This window comes from Chlorocebus sabaeus, chromosome 9 (assembly GCF_047675955.1).
Source record: "Chlorocebus sabaeus isolate Y175 chromosome 9, mChlSab1.0.hap1, whole genome shotgun sequence".
NCBI lineage: Eukaryota > Metazoa > Chordata > Mammalia > Primates > Cercopithecidae > Chlorocebus > Chlorocebus sabaeus.
The window spans coordinates 132815499-132833647 of record NC_132912.1 but is presented as its reverse complement, the minus strand read 5'-3'; positions in this window follow the sequence as shown (position 1 = coordinate 132833647).

The window sequence follows — 18149 nt, the reverse complement described above, 5'->3', positions numbered from 1 at the left end:
AGGATGCCTATGATTGTGTCCTGGGTAACTGCAAGCACTGGAAATCAACTTATTTATTATTCTGTTGTTTGAAAGAAATATGTTTGTATATTGACGAGCTGTCATAGTAATAAAACATTCTTGGAATCATAGCATGGCATCAGGTCTTCCTGTCCCTTAAACCAGCAGTCCCCAACCTGTTTGGTACCAGGGACCAGTTTCGTGGAATACAATTTTCCACAGACCCAGGGTGGGGTAGGGGATGGTTTCAGGATGAAACTTTCACTCAGATCATCAAGAATGAGTTAGATTCTCATAAGACACATGCAACGTAGATCCCTCGCATGCGCAGTTCACAATAGTGTTTGTGCTCCTACGAAAATCCAGTGCTGTGGCTGATCTGACAGGAGGCGGAGTTCAGGTGGTAACGGTCATTTGCCTGCTGTTCACCTCCTGCTGTGTGGCCTGGTTCTGAACAGGCACACATTTCAGTACCAGTCCACAGCCCAGGGTTGAAACCCCTGGCTTATGCTGTTAAAACAGATGTTATCAAAATTGAATTGCTTGGCTGGGTGCAGTGGTTCATGCCTGTAATCCCAGCACTTTGGGAGGCCAAGACAGGTGGATCATGAGGTCAGGAGATTGAGACCATCCTGGCTAACACAGTGAAACCCCGTCTCTACTGAAAATACAAAAAAAAAAAAAAGTAGCCAGGGGTAGTGGCATGCACCTGTAGTCCCAGCTACTCTGGAGGCTGAGGCAGGAGAATCACTGGAACCTGGGAGGCGGAATCACTGGAACCTGGGAGGCGGAGGTTGCAGTGAGCCAAGATCGCACCACTGCACTCCAGCCTGGGTGACAGAGTGAGACTTTGTCTCAAAAAAAAAAGAAAAGAAAGAAAGAAAGAAAAGAAATTGAATTGTTTGATTCCTCTCCCTTGTGTTGATTGATTGAACTTAGTGTGAGTTGAGCATCTAACTTTAGTTTCTTCTAATGGCACTTCGTTATACTATGAGTCTTGACCAATTTACTCCTAACCCATTCTGTTAGTCTGCTCAGGGTGCAATAATGAAATACCACAGTCTGGATGACTTAAATAACAGACATTTATCTTCTTACAGTTTGGATGCTGAAAATGCAAGACCAAAGTGTCAATGGGCTTGTATCTGGTAAGGCCTCTGCTTCCTGGGTGGCAGACAGCTGCCTTCTCATTGTGTCCTCACATGGCCTATCCACTGTATTCCTGGAGAGAGTGAGAAAGCACTGGTGTCTCTTCCTCTTGTAAGGACAGCAGTCCTATAGAGTTAGGGCCCTGCCTCATAGCATCATTGAGCTTAAGTACCTCCTTCAAGGTCCTGTCCACAAATGCAGTGTCCTTGAATGTTAGGGTCTCCTTAGGCAAGTTTTGAGGAGGCACAGATGTTGAGTCCATAACACCCACAGATTTGAAATACCATCTTCATCATTAACCATGAAGTACTAGCTAATTGAGTGGCTGTTACTTTTGTCTCTCCAACACTCATTGCCCACATTCTATTCACAGGCCAGATGTGTGACCACAGGGGTCACCCGACACCATTGTGTCAGCCATAATGCTGCATGCCCTGCCTGCATGGTGAGTCTTTTGTCCAGGGTGGAGAGTGACTCTCTCATGATCTCTGTAATTGCCATCATCACAGACCTATTGTTTGTGGGCCTGGAGCTGCCCACGCTATCAGGAGTTTGTGTTTATAGGGTGGAGAGATGCTGTACGCAGAGTTTTCTCATGGCCTAAATGTCCAGGTAATCTGGATACCTCTGAGGCCCATACCATGTGCCTCTTCCAGTGACATATCAGTGTGTTTTCTTGGGTTTACATACACTCTACTGAGGCAGGTTGTTCCTATTTGTAATTGAGTCCAGGCTTAACTGAATCTATTTGGCCTGTGTCTGACCTTTTATTGATTTCACTGAACTATTTGCAGATACTTGTGCGTAAGTACAAGAATACCTAAAATTATAATAGCATTACACTCCTTTTAATATATCATGGAGTAAATATTTTATTTTCACTCCTCACATTGAGTCTTAGTAGTATTTGAAAACTGTTCCAACTTCCTTTCCACATTTTAAAAGGAAAAAGGCTTTGCTGGCTTCCGGTTGGGTTTTTGTTCAGTTTAGATCTCATGACGGTACCCACACGTCACCAGGAGGCATGGCCACTGCCGGCTAGGAGACCAGGCTACGAACGCACTGATGGTGGTTCTGGTTACACCTGCTTCTGTCAGGCAGCTCATCCCGGTGATGGCCTGCAAGTTACCCCAGCCGCCTCCAGTGCTACCCACAGGGGACAGCCCCACTGGTCCTGGCCATGCTCCCAGTTGTCTCCCAAATACTAGTCATGACATGCAGACCTCAAATACCAGGATAAATACAGATTTAAAGGGAAAGTAACTATTATGTGTTTTATGGGGAAACTAACCAAAATGAAGCCAAAATAACTGTACTTACTCCCAACACAGTTGACTTTAAGGCAAAAAACACTTTTAGAGATAGGGCAAAATCAATACTGATAAAGATCCAATCTGTCAGGGTTATGTAATGATTCTGAATGTCTGTGCTCCTCACAACTCAGTCTTAGCATATGGAAGGTGAGTCAAAGGAGTGGACGAACCCACAATCACAGGGGGAGACACAGTCTCCACTCTCTTTGGGGCGGGTGGGCCTGCCTTAGCCTTCGCGTCATGCTGCTGTCCACCCCAGGCTGATAGATGATTGGGGGCACTGGGCAGGCTCAGCCTGTCCCTCCCAGCCAGAGCTCTGTCACACAGGCAGCTCCAGACCTCTGTCAGGATGCTGGCTGAGCACCAGCCTGGAGTGCCTGACTTTGAGAAGAGCCTCCCAAGTACCCTCTGTTTTGACATCTCCTTCAAACGTGGCCGCCCTCCCTGCTGGCAGTGCCACAGGGAATCCAGGGACAGGCCAGAAGGCAGCCTACCTTTCTCTTAGACCTTAGGGCCTGAGCCGCATGGTGCCAGAAGCCAACCTAATGTGCCATGGGGGGTGGGGACAGGCACTGGGCACACACCCCATGGCCCATTTTCTGGCCCTGAGTGAGGCATCTTGCAAGGTACATTCACGGTTTAAAGGTTCCACGCAAGCTTCTGGACTTTTCCCAGGGCCTTGTGTGCCAGAGTACTGTGCTGTCTTGTTGTGAGTTGCATTCCTTTTCAGTGAGGTTACACTGGGAGATTCTCCGAATTTAAATCAGATTGCCTTTCAAGGCAATCAATTTCTGTCCATGTCCAGAGCCCCCACCCTCATATCAGCCACCCTCACCTCTCCCCTGGGTGACCCAAAGGGCCTTCTAGCACGTTCCCTGGATCATTCCAGGCCTAGCTGGTCCATTGTCCACTAGCAGCTGGGAGAATATTGTTAAACTACATTTGATCCCATCTTCCCACTGTTTAAATCCCTCTGTGTAGCAGTCTGTTTTATATATGGCTTTCTGCCACCTGGTCTCACCACTCTCCTCCAGGCTCGTGCCCTTCTTGTTAATTCCAGGACATTTGGTGCTGTTGAAGTCGAAATTAAAACGTAGAGATGAATCTCTGCATTAATGTTTCATTTGGGATAAAAGAACTGCAACTTGGGGCATAAGCTCAGGCCAGGTAGTCTCTGGTATGTCTGAAGAACAAAGAGAAGATTGGGGGTTTTATAAAAAAGAGAAATGTCACCCATGGTTTTGGAAGTCGTCGGCATTAGAAAAGTTTTGGGGAGAGGGGGAGCTGAAGCTGCTGAGCTAAGCATTGGGTAAAATTAGTCTTAGAGCTGCTGCAGGTTGTTTCAGCCGCTGTTGGATAAAACTGGTCTTCCATTAAAACAGGTTGTTTCCACAGCTGGACGCACGACGAATTCCGTTTCTGGAGCAATGTTATGTCCCAAATGCTTTTTCCCCTTGGCTTCTCGACTCTGTTTTAATTGGGTATGACAAGAATGACCCAGTTCCTATGATCAACTTTCATAGTGCCTCGAGGCCTTACTACAAGCTGTCCCCTTTGCTGGAATACCTCCCTCCCTCTGAGAATGTCTGCTTATCTTTTAGTAATCAGCGCCAACATGACTTTGTCCAGGGGCCCCCAGAAGTCAGGTCAGGCACTTGCTACACTCTCAGGGCTGCCGTCCTGCTGCTCTCTCACTCTTACTATATTTGCAATTAAGTGATTAATTCGTGCCCATCGAAGAGCTGCTCCCTCCCAGGGAGCATCATCTCTCTGACTTTAGTGACTGTCTTGTTCTCTGCTGGCATAACCATGCTCAATAAATGTTCGACCCACCAGTGAATGTGAACAAGACAGCTAAAAGGATCCAAAGCGGGCCAGCAAAATCCAAGCATTTGACCAAATACATTTGACTGAAGTCACTGAAATCATCCAAAACCCAGGATCTTCTAACAAATGCATTTACGGATTGGTACAAACACGTGACATGTATATAACATGGACCCAAAAATAGTGTCATCTACGTAGTGTTTCATAACATGTTTTATTCACTTAAGGATATGTCACAGGTAATGGCTAAAATTGTTTTGATTTTTTTCCTGTGTCCCATGTACTCCAGGTCCTGGGCACTTTAACTCATTTAATACTCACAACAATCTGTTTGAAAGATGAGCAAAGCAGAGCCCAGAGCCCGTGATAATTTCCCCGAGGCCGCCCAGATACCAAATGATAAAGCTCAGCTAGGTCCAGACTGTCTTATTCTGTGGCCAGAACTCTCAGCCACCGTCTAACACTGCCTCTCCAAGAAAGAGGGCCCTGAAAGATGCATTTTCGTCCTCTTAAGGGCTGTGGGGTTGTCCCTTGTACATATAAGCACTAATTTGCATAACCAATCTCCTATTGTGGACATGCAGATTATTGCAAAGGAATAACTTTGCACATATATCTGTGTGCATTTCCCAAATATTTCTTTAGGATAAATTCCTTCGAGTGGTATTGTCTCATTAAAAATTCCCCTTAACTGCAAGGACAAATTAGAGTTTCCCAGAGCCACCTGGAGGAGGAGAATCAGTGTTCCCAGCTTGCATCAGGGAGGTAGAGCTGGTGGTGGCATCAGCCACACACTGATCTGGTGGTTTGGGTAAACATAGAGCCCAGACAGCCTCACAACCCACATCTCTGTTCAGGGTGCTCCCCTGCTGCAGATGCTGCACAGAAGGTGTCATGGGAAGGTGTAAGGGCACTGGTAATGTGGATGGGAGTGCTTCCCAGGTCTCACAGACTCTGGCTGGAGGGCATACAACAGTTGGCCCAACCTGGGTCTGGGGTTTGCCCTTGCAGTAGCAATGGAGAAAGTGATAAAGAAAGAAAACTCTTTGAAGAAAGAAGTTCCTATGTGTACCATGCAATTAGGGCTAATGTGAAAGCATGTCCCCAGAGGAGAAAGGTGAGTTCCAGACCCTCTTCAAGCGTGAATAAACATTTCAAATGGCTGTCTTATTTTTGTAATTTTAGGTAAATACTAATTTAATACTTATAAAAGGAATTGGAGCTCAGTATTCAAACTGGCCTGTGTATATACCTCTATATTTCCAGTTCTAATTCAAATGCTAGCTAGATGGTTTTGTTTCCCTGTCCTGATGTTTTCGAGGTCAGCTGGAACCTATCAGTGGAGAGTACGATATACTGAATACCAGTATCATGCATTCATGCATTTGCTACTTTTGAATTTGGGGAAGTCTTGAAATAGGCCTATTAAATAAGGACAGGAGATTAAAAGCCTTGTTATAAAATGGAGGAGAGAGTTTGGGCAGTGGGAGCAGTTGCATTGGAAACCTATGTAAAGTTAGGTAGTTACTAAAGAAAAAACACTAAATTATCCTCCAGAGCAGTTACAGATGAAGGAAGCACAAGGATACTCACCTACAACATTCAAAGGAAGAGTCTGCTATGTACGTTTGAATTAGAAAACACAAAGGAGGCATGGGGCCTGAATGGTGCCCCCCCAAAAAAGTCCATCACCCAATCCTCATAATTTGTAAATGTGGCGTTATTTGGAAAAAGTGTCTTTGCAGATAAAATTAAATTAAGGATCTCACAATAAGGCCATCTCATATTAAATCCAATGGCAAATGTCGGTACAGGTGACAGAAGTAAAGAACGCAGAGAAGAAGTCCATGTAAAGACAGAGGAGAGACTGGACAGATGCACCTGCAACCCAAGAAATGTCAAGGAAACCCCAGGCCCCCAGAGGCCAGAAAGGCAAGGAGGGATTCTCTTCAAACACTTGGAAGGACCATGGCCCTGCCAACACCTTGATTTTGGACTTCCGGCCTTCAACACTAACAGAATACATTTCTGTTGTTTTAAGCCACCTTGTTTATGGTAATGTGTCACAGTGGCCCTAGGAAATGAATACAGGAGGCATGGTCCCTACATTCAATTATGGGGAAAAGTTCCAAGAAAAATGTCTTTAAATGCTTATTCAAGTCATGACCCCCTTGGGAATCAGGAAGACCTAACACGGGTGGATTTTGTTACTGACTAAAACACAAAGACCCACAGCTCAGAGATTGAGCTTCCCTCAGCAGCTGTCTGTGTTACAGATGTGGAACTACTGCATCAAAACTCCCAGGATTTATAGGGAAAAAGGCATGTCTTCCAAAATCCTTTTCCTGTGAACCGAAATGTAAGTAGAGACCTTGAAGCCTCCAAGGACAGAAAGCTGTGATTTGGGGAAAGAGCTGGGCCAGGGGACCAGGGGCAGATGCGTGTCTTAGAGATGCTTTCCACCCATGAAAAGCCTAGAAGTCATTTGAGAATGTAAAGCCTCCTTCCGGAGGGAAAGGAAACACGGGAGTAAAGAGGGATGTATTTTTGTTTGCGGGAAAGAGGAGATCGCAATGCTACACACGCTCCACACCCATAGATGGGGTGAGTCAGGGTGGCAGATGCACAGCAAGCTCACAGCCAGTCCCGTGGTCCTGATGCTGCAGTCAGCTTGGCCCACGACAGTGCCCGGGTGGCTGGCGGTGTCACACATCACACTGGAGAGCTGTTCCCAGGAGTTCACACCTTGAAACACACCTGGCTGGTGCATCCACAAAGGCTATCCTCTTTCTCCAGGGCAGTGGGAAACAGAACTGCAAAGCAGCTGAAAATGGGTTCCCAAAGGCTCAAGTTCACCAACATCTCCATATCAAGTTTTGTTGAATTTGAGGGATATACAAATCATACAGTTTTTCCCCATGAAAACATGCATCTTTCCCATGACAGTCCAAATCATTCATAACATAACCTCAAGGAGATATACCTGAGCCCAAACCATTCTCATGCTTAGTTTGAGTAAGAATTCAAAGTTAAAGAACAAAAATTATGTCAATATGATTCGTGGTGGGTGGTAAATGATCCTACTTTCTGTGGTTTCTGTAGGGAGAACATTTCCGGGATTTTTGGTTAAAGAACCACTGGCATTATTGAAACCTGGCAGCCCGTTGTACGAATGTTAATGTGTTCCTGCTGGCTTGGTTACAGGCAGGCCTCCTTTCATCTGGAAAGTCAGTTCTCATCAAAAACCCTCCTCCCGCGGGTCCAGGGTGATTATGCTGTTTTGGCAGCACGCACTCAACCATATTGTACATTTTCAAAACACTATTGATTTTTCATTTGTCCTTAAGATTCTTCAAAAATAAAAATAAAAAACTATTGATTCCACTACATTTACATTTAAAATTTCAGCATGCCCTTGCAGATCCCATGTTAGAGACTTTTTCTTAGAAGGCTTATTTCATGGGTTCAATGCTTTCTCCAAAGGTTTTGCACAATGGAGGGTTTGTTTTTGTTTCTGTCCTCTACAGGATAGAGGCTTTCTTTGCCAAATAAAAAGACAAGCTCTTGAGGAAAAAAGAAAATCATGTTTCTAGAGAAAACTCAATATGTTCCCCACACACCTACTTTGAAAGGGAAAGGTCACACATGAAAAGCGTTATTCTAGACAATGTGACTGGTATTTCAACAGATGGGTCAAATTTACACATCCAAATACACATTGTTTCTTTACAAAGCTCCATTTTTATTTCATTACTGGAAAAACCTCTTTGTCATCTGCTTTCAGAAAGGTGTAACAGATTATTTTGAACAGGTAGAAAAATCTTCCAATTTTCCCTGGCACAGTAAAGCCGAGGCAGGAGGATCACCTGAGGTCAGGAGTTCGAGACCAGCCTGGCTAATATAGTGAAACCACATCTCTACTAAAAAAAAAAAAAAAAAAAAAATTAGCCAGGCGTGGTGGTGCACATCTGTAATCCCAGCTACTCCAGGGGCTGAGGCAGGAGAATCGCTTGAACCCAGAAGGCAGAGGTTGCGGTGAGCCAAGATCATGCCATTGCACTCCAGCCTGGGCAACACTGTGAGACTCCATCTCAATTAAAAAAAAAAAAAAGGAAGAAAAGTCTTCCAGTTTTGAGAATAAATTGGAAGTCTGGGAACAGTCAAAAGTCATTCATGGCAGGGTCTGATAAGATAGGAGGGTGACTGAATGGAAAGAATGCTGTCGGCGGCCAAAGGTAAACCTGGCTTGCCTCTGGCAGGTTGCAGCTGCACTAATGACAGCTTTGGAGGGCAGAGGGGTCTTGATGTGGACTCTCCACGCTGATAAGCTCTGTGTTTCCTCATGTGGACTCCTGGGAGGTCACCCAGCACTTGCCACCTCCCCCAAGGTGGGACACAAGGGGCCTTCAGGTGCGATGCGGGACTCCAGGTAATTCTCAGGTAATGGCGATTTCTGGCATGAATGTAGCTTTCCTGACCAGCCCTGCTGAAGATGCAGAAGAGACTGGCGATTCAGTTTTCCAGAGGGTTTTCTGCTTCAAGTATAACAGATTACTTTTTCCCTCAACATGTCTTAATTTGAGTTCCCCCTGAAGCAGACTTCAAGCCGAAGATTTGAGTGCGAGTGGTTTACTCAGGACATGATCCCAGGAAGGCACTGGTCAGGGAGCGGGGAGTGGGATGGGGAACAGGAGGAAAACAAAACAGGGTATGTTGTTGAACAAGCTACACTGTGGACAACTGGTGCTTAATCCCATCGGGCACTCTGGGGGAGCACGTAGACCATGCACCTCAGAGCTGCACCCCAAGGCAAGGGAACTTGGATATTTATCTACCAGTCCTGTTGTTCTGCTGTTAGCTGAAGACTTCTCTAGGATGGTGAACGGGACCCAGACCAAGTGGGCTCTGACTGCAGAGAAATCCCTTTGGGAAGGGGATGCAGCTCCCAGACATTTGTTGTGAGGCTGAAGGACATGAAAGAGTACTGCTGGAGACACATGGCTGGGTGCCTACAGTGTCTGCCACATTCCACAATGGCAAGAGGGTCATGGCCACTTCCACCCATCTAGAACCCAAATCCTCAGAAGGTGAGAGCAGCTGTGTTGGATCATAGGGAGTGTCCCCAGGATGTATTAGCAGGAGAAAAAATGCAAGCCAGTGTGGATTGGGCTTCCACTTGAATAAGGGAAAGGAACATGCATGCTTTCTCATGTGCCGCATGCCTTATTTCTGGAAGAATCCACAAGGAACTCTGAGAGGGGCACCAGAGCCCAGGCTGGGAGAGGGGTCACTTTTCACCGTCTGACCTTTGGTGCTCTTGTTAACCTTTTCCTATGTGCATATACTCTTTCTTTAATTAAAACTCTGATCGGCATCACCTGTGTTCAGAGTTGGCTCCAGTGATTCCCCCACTGTTCTTGCTCTGCATTCCCCTCCCAGAGACGGGGTGCCATGATTACCCCAACTTCCAGGCCCATGAAACAAATCTGGGGCATTGGCTGGACAAGAAAGAACCCAGAAAGCCAGTGGACCCTCAGCTTGCAGAAAGCCTGCACCCCATTATGAGAACTGCACATCCAGTGGCCAGATGCCTGGGGGAGGAGGCAGAGCCCTGGTGACCCAGGAGGCTGGGGAAGTCTTGTGAATAGAGCTGTTGCTCCATAGGACTTCTACAAGCAGAGGTTTGGGATGGGTTTGGAAATGGGGGAATGGAAGTGTGTCTTTAGTTGTCACATGCTGGGAGATGCAGGAGACTTCTTGTTCTGTGATGTGCATAACAGTTTGTGCACATGAGAACCTCCCCTCCCCTAAGGCTGTAGCTCAGGTCCCTCCCCACATCACTTTGGGAACATCGTGGAACCTTCCAGTCCATTCTAGAAGGGCTGTGGCTCTCTATAAAAGCCTGTGACCTGCAGCATTGCCAGATCTACTGATCAAGAATCCTCCTTTGGAAGCGAGTCCCTTTCTAGGGCCAGGTCCATGGAGCACGCTCTGGGAACCGTCCTCCGTCAGCCAATACAGCTCTGTCTTCATAGGGAAGGGTGACAAGGCCTCCTGCTGAGGAGGCCACAGCAGCACCTGGGACAGAAAGGGCCTCGAAAGAATGCTGAGACACCGTGTCGATGTGTCAAAACCAGAAGAGACTGGCGCCTGTAGCTCCACAGGGCCCTGGGTCCTGCATGCATGTAGCCACAATGTGTCCTGTGTGTTTGCGACACCAGGCCCAGTTCTCAGCATCCCTGCATTTAACTTCCTGACGATGCCAAAAGTGGACATCAAGCAGGAAGGCCCCGGAGAGCCACGCTCAAGCTTCGGGGCACTGGGAGTGGGAACCACCCGGAGACAAGGGCTTCAGGGGCTACCAGGTAGCCCCGGACTGGGGTATTTTCTTCTCCCAGGAATGGCGGCAGAGCAGGGGTAAAGGCCGAGACCTTGGCATCAAACACACCTGGATTCAAGTCCCAACACTACCCATGCCTGCTGGGTGACCATGGGCAAGGTGCTGGCACTGTTTCCTGTTGGGTAAAATGATATCCTTATAACCCCTGGGATGTGGGAATGTGGAAGAATCAGGAAGGTAATGTGTACAGAGCCCTTACCCAGGGCCTGGCCGCAGTTAGCAGTGGACCAAGGTGGCTGCTGGCACAATGAGGGCCCAACTGTCTTGAGGAGGGTCATGGCCATGGTGGCCAGGGCATGGGACTGAGCTCTGCCTTTCCTTCAGGCAGAAACACCGAGGCTCAGGGGAGTAAGGAGGCTTGTCCACAGCCACACAGAGGAGGGCCAGTGAGAGCCACACCCAGTGCAGGACAGGCATCCCTGTCCTTACCACCACCCACCACGCATCACCTCCTAAGGCACCATGTTGGAGTGGGGAATGGGGACTGGATGGAAGATCGGGAAAAAAATGGTTCTGGAAGCAGGAACAAAACCTGTGCCATCTGTACCATCTCCTAATCTCAGAAGCAGGGACAGTAAGAGCATCTGTATTCAGGAAAAGCAAAATAAAACTATGTGGCTGCTCACTCAGAGCACACCCCCAGAGCACACACCTGCAGCACACAGGACACACACATGCAAAACACATATATAGAACACAGATCATATACGTGGACACATATGCACCCAGAGAATGCACAGAATACACAGAGAATAAAATACACACAGAACAGACATATGCAACATGCACACACACACAAAGCACACACATGCACTCCAGAACAGATCGGTCGTCCACAGTCTCAGCTGGCAGCAAGAGCAGAGATTGGAGGAATGGCTGAGAGGAGGAGTGGGGGTGGGTGAGGACAGAACAATCGGCATGGTCAGCAGCTGCAAACTCATTTCACTGCTTGGAAGAACAACTCAGCAGCCCAACATCCACAGCGAAGTTCTGGGACCATTGCATGCATTGGTGGGGACACTCTGCCAAACACCCAAACCTTTATGCCAGAGGAACTAGCTACAGCATAGAAAATGGCCTGCATCTTGGAGGACCTCTGTAACATCACCTGGCTGGAGGTCATCACACCAACATCAGATATTCCGGCACAATCCACAAGTTTCACTCCCTAATTTATTCAACCAGCTTTCCCCATGCACTTTAAATGCACCCAACAGAATGTTGAGGACACAAAGACGGAGGAGACACAGGCCTGCCTTGAGAAGCTTTTGCATACGTGTGTGTGCTGGGGGATTATCTGGAGATGAGCAGTTCTCATTCTCACTTAATCCTTGCACTTTGGAGGATCCATTCATCTCTCCATGCAACTCAGAAAACCCAGGACTAGGGCACTGATAATACAGCCCAATATGTGTACACACTCACAAAACTGGAGCCTCATGAACTTGAAAGGAATCAGGAGGCCCTCTAAGTGGAGACCCACCTGTTCCACCTGGGTGTCCCAGCATGGAGCACAGCCCTGGATGCTGAGTGAATAACATGGTTTAGCTGTGGTCCCCACCCAAAATCTCATTTTGAATTGTAATCCAAATTGTAATCCCCACATGTTGGGGGAGGGACCTTGTGGGAGGTGATTAGATTGTGGAGGGGGGTCATGGTTCCCTCATGCTGTTCTTGTGATTGTGGGTGAGTTCTCATGAGACCTGATGGCTTCATAAGGAGCTTATCTTCATTTTGCTCTGCACTTCTCTCTCCTGCCGCCACATGAAGAAGAACATGTTTGTTTCCCCTTCTGCAATGATTGTAAGTTTCCTGAGGCCTCCCCAGCCATTTGGAACTGTGAGTCAATTAAACCTCTTTCTGACCAGGCATGGTGGCTCACGCCTGTAACCCCAGCACTTTGGGAGGCTGAGGCGGGTGGATCACCTGAGGTCAGGAGTTCAAGACCAGCCTGCCCAACATAGTGAAACCCCATCTCTACTAAAAGTACAAAAATTAGCCAGGCATGGTAGCACTTGCCTGTAATCTCAGCTACTCGGGAGGCTGAGGCAGGAGAATCGCTTGAACCCAGGAGGCAGAGGTTGCAGTGAGCCAAAATCACACCACTGCACTCCAGCCTGGGCAACAAGAGTGAGACTCTATCTCAAAAAAAAAAAAAAAAACTCTTTCTTTTATAAATTACCTAATCTTGAGTATTTCTCCATAGCAGCACAAGAACAGACTAATACAATGAACAAACTCACTGAATGGGCCAGAGCTGAGCAGTAGCATGGTGGAGAGTATCCACACTGCCCCTTATGGATGCTTGAAATGAAGGAAGGAGGAAGGAAATCTATGTATTAATGGGCTACATGAGTACTCTTAAATCTCTACTCTTATCACATAGTCCTTCCTCCTGGGTTCAACTCCACACCTTCCTCGTCAATCTTTCTGCTATGGCTTTGTGACATAGCTGGAGTAGCTTCATTCATTAGCAACCGTGGTAGGCACTGAGGTGCACCTGCAGAGCCCAGTTCCTTCAGGAATTGTCTCAGCTGTCTCCCCAAGGCCAGGCCCTCCCTGAGGCACCTGCGTTTGGCATCTGAGTGAGGCAGGACATACGTGAAAGCAGCTTTCACTTCAGGACTTCCAGGCCTGTGCCAGGCTGACTTCTCCCTCTGCCCAGTCCCATTTCCTCCCCTCCCTCTCAGATGTTGGTCACCAATAAGCATCCACTACCCCGTCTCCACCTCGGCACCACTCTGGAGAACCCAGCCTGAGACAGTGAGACCTGGGCATGGCCCACAGAGGAGGAGCCATGGCAGGCCAGGTGCTGGAAGCCCCACAGCTCTGGCAAAAGGTGGGCCGATGGTTAGGAACCTCTCTCCAGCAGTGATGGGGACCATGCAGGATGGGAGGGAAGCCCCAGAGATGCAACAAGGCACTGGGATGTCGAGAAAAGCATCACTGTGGGACAGTGGGAGGGACTAGATGTTGCTAAGCAACACAGGCGCCCCATGCAACAGCCCGTGGGCCAAATCCTGTCCTAGGCCTGTGTTGTGTGGCCTGAGAGCCATGGGTGGCTTTTACATATTTAAAACATGAAAGAGGAAGAGGAGGAGGAAGACAGGAGGTGCAGGAGAAGAACCTGTAGACAAAAATAGAAGTTCCAGGTCTTGGCAGGGGCAACCAATCCTAATCCTGGGGGAACAAGGTCTCTGTCCACATGGGGTTGGGCAGGAGGAGACTCAGAACCTGGGAGCCTCCCGGGCACCTCACGGAGCTCCCTCAAACAGCTGCTACAGTAATGGATGGATGAGGCAACCCCATCCCGAGGGCCGGTCATGCCACCACCTGAGCAGTGAAACAAGCATGGATGCTGAGTGATGGGGAGGGGGAGCCGGTGGACACAAAGAGGGAGACGAAGAGCTTCACTTGGGGCTCGAGGCCACTGCAACAGTGGGGACTGAAGTTCATCCTACTCATCGTCTTCCTCAAGAAAAGAGTCCCCTGCAATCCTTAGGGAGCTGCTCCCCAAATAGCTAAGGAGGCACCAGTGGTAAAGTGTGGTCCTCATGGAGATGCACCTCCCAGATTCACCTCCAAGCAGGCGTTGCCTCCCCAGCTGCCAGCTGCCATGAGCGAGGTCCCAGCTCCACCATCACCCACCCAGTTGTAGAGCCACCTTGCCTGCCACACTCTTCTCTGCCAGGGTAGCTCTTCTGGCTTGAGAAAGCCAGTTGCTGCCTCTCTTCCCAATTCTGTGTTCAGTCGCTAGAATCTAGCCCTGAAGAGAGTATTTACGCTTTGGGTACTGACAAATGCTACAAGGCATGGCCTGTGTCCCAGACAGCCAACTGTTAAAGTGACCAGCGTCCCCTGCCTGGAGAGGCCAGCACCCAGACAGCCAACTGTTAAAGTGACCAGCGTCCCCTGCCTGGAGAGGCCAGCACCCAGACAGCCAACTGTTAAAGTGACCAGCGTCCCCTGCCTGGAGAGGCCAGCACCCAGACAGCCAACTGTTAAAGTGACCAGCGTCCCCTGCCTGGAGAGGCCAGCACCCAGACAGCCAACTGTTAAAGTGACCAGCGTCCCCTGCCTGGAGAGGCCAGCACCCAGACAGCCAACTCTTACACAGTGACCAGCACCCCCTGCCAGCACCCAGTGACGAGGCAGGTGGAATGTGAAAGCCCCAGGTCAGCCCAAGGGGGCACTTCTGGTGGGGCCCCTTGGCCTCAGGGCTCCTGGCCAGGCTGGCACAGGTTGCCACTGGACGTCTTTCTCTGCCCCATTCTGCCTCTTTTCCCTTCCTGCATCTTAAGCTCTGTCTTGGCATCAACATTGGGAGAATTCAGCACACATCCTGGTCCGTCCTGGAGCAGACACCCGAACTGACCCCATACTCGCATCATGGCCGACCGACACAGTACAGAAGGCTAAGGGTTACCGTTTTAACTGTTTTTTCCAGCCAATCAGCAAACACATATCAAGTGATTTCTATGGGACAGACACTGCACTAGAAACTACATATAAAAAGATGAATAAGACATAGTCCTTCCCCACTAGTTCAGAATCTGGGGCACGTACAGACACTCAGACAAGTAAGTCCCGTGCTACGTCACCTGTGGGGACAGGGCAGGGTGCTGCACAAATCGTGCAGTTGGCTTCTGTTAAATTTGCTTTAAATTAATATAGCAATTACCTTTATAATTATATAAAAGCAAAAGAAATAACAGCATAAAACATGTTCAAAGCATGTTATTGTCATTTTAAAAAATGAGATTTAATATCTTTGACATTAGAAAAATAGATATGTCCTGTTTTTGTTTGAAGTGGATTATAGTTAAAAATGAAAATCAAACTGGGTGGTCGGAATTTGCATAATTTGTTAACAAAACAGAGTGTCAAGCAATGGACTTAAAAATAGAACCCTCTGTTTCAGGGTTTCCTAAGCCCTGCCTGGGCCAGCCCCTGTAAGAAAAGGATCGGGTGATACAAGAAACGTTCACCCTTGAGAGTGCTTCCCCATTGCAGAGTGCCCACCAGGACTGGCCTCTTTGCAACCAACCCTCACCACCCACACCCTCACGGGGCTGGTTCCATTCTCCCCACTTCACAGCAGGGAGACAGGGGCTCTAAGAGTTAGGGCACCGGCACCCTGGACAGGCTGTTCCCGCAATTTTCTGTGAACAGGTCTTGGTGCTCACTATGAGGTGGCAGCCACTGACGCTTCCAGATTTAAACAAAATCACTGTATTACAAGCAGTCAACATTTCTAATTTTTAAAAATAAACCGTCTTGTAATTAGGCCTCCTGTTTCTTTAGGGATAATCCCAAGAGGCCTGCACCCCCACGTCGGCGGACCCCGAGCGTAAGTGGATTGTCGCTCAATGAAAAAGATATTTGAAAACCACGGATTTGGGAGAACTGGGGAAAGCACTTATATTTTCAAGTATTCTCTAGGAAACCATCCAGAGCCCACATGTCACAGAGATAAAAGTGATTCAAAGTTATCAAGAGGTACTTTCAGGCTTCCAGTAGAAAACCCTTGAGAATAAGACAGAAGCCAGGCAAAGGGAGAAACTTCTCTTCAGCAGTAGCTCTGGGTCTGGAGCAAACAGAATCCATGGGCAAAGCCCCAAAAAGGAGACGTTCCCGAACACCATCAAACTGAAAATGGTTTCCCAAAATATTATTTTGAAAACAATTAGTGATTTGGAATTTTAAAAGCCGTATGTGGCTTTAATCAGGTTTCATGCATATTCATTCTATTTTTCTCTGAGTTTAGAAACAATAGAATCACAAAAGCCTCTTTATTGAGGGTATTTCATCACCATAATTTAATGTTAAATTGAAGTTCAAAAAACCTTCATTATCTGCAAGGTTTTTGTTCTGTTCATTTAAACTTCAAGCAGCTTCCAACTTAATAACACCCTCTTTTTTGAACGGATAATGGCTTGCAGCAGAGTAGGAAAGTAGCTAAAGCACTGCAACCTTTAACTAAGTCTGACTTCATGCATTTGCATTGGAGATGTCAACATGAAAAGCAATCACTTTTAATAAATGATAGTTAAAGCCAATTACAAATTTGCTATTAAAATCACACTAATTCCACTCTGAATCTGAAAAATTTGATTTCATTTTAAAGACAAAGCACACTCACGCCTTTCTGGAGCTGTGCAAACACATTTCAACAGCTCTGTGTGCTCATCTTTTTTCACTGCTACTTGAGTCAGGATTGCATGAAAATTTCTAGTTGAACCCTGCCCGAGTCAAATTCTAATGTGTTCTCTTCCATTAGAAGGGGGCGGCAGAACAGAGAACTCGGACAACAAAGAGGATCCGATAGTGACCACACATAAAAATAACAATGGCCATTTTCATTATTATCGTCATCATAATAGTTACCTAGAGAAATGATAGTAACTAGTATGCATTGGTTTTAACCACATTCCCACATTTGCTGAGCGTTCTAAAGGCTTCACGTCACTGAATCCTCGCACCCCCTTTGTAATACATGTTTGGTGTCTCACGTAACAAATGAGGGAAAGGAGCCTCAGGAAGAATAGAGTCTACGGCCCACAGAGAGCGCCAGATGGGGGACGCAGAGTCACTGATGAGATCAGTGGCCCCGATTCACGGTCGCCCTGTGTCCTCCCCTTTGCCCTGTCACTTTGGAGTCTCCCCTGACTCTCAGTCTTGACCCATGGGATTGTAACAAACTTGCTATCAAGAACCTTAACAAGTACTTGTGTGTTTCTGCCTCACCTCTGGCTTCTCTGTCATCACCATGAGCATCACTGCCACAGGAGCCTGAGGAGGGAAGTGAGAAAGTCAGAGGAGAGGTGGGTGGTCCCAGATGAGGCCACTCTAGACCGGTTAACCCCCGGCCAACACATGAGCTGTCCACAGACACCCCAGCAAGCCCAGCCAGGCCAGGCCCAGAGCACGGACAACCACCCAGTGCACCTGCAGCCCAGGGAGAAATGAGTGGCCGCTGTTTTCAGCTTTCCAGTTTCAGGGTGGTTTGTTCTGTAGCAATGGAATTCTTAACCCTCACTCTACGCTGCTAGCCAGGGAGTTCTCTTCATGACCTCTGGTCAGCTAAGGGCCCCTAGAGATGTCCAGATCCAAATCCCTGAAACCTGTGCATGTTTCTTATATGGCAAAAGATACTTTGCAGAGGTGACAAATGCAGGATCTTGAGGTGGGGAGATTATCCCAAAGTATCCAGGTGGGCCCTAAATGCAATCATCTGTGTCTTTATAAGAGAGAGACAAAGGGACATTTGAGATAGAAGAGAAAAGCAATGTGACGACTGCAACAGGATGCTCTGCTGCTGCACTGCAGCATCTGGAGGTGGAGGAAGGGCCCCCAAGCCAAGGCCTGCAAGGAGTGCTTCCAAGTGGAGGATGGAAGAGGCTGGGAAATAGCTTCTCCCAGAGCCCCAAGAGGGAGTGATGCCCTGCCCACACCTTTTG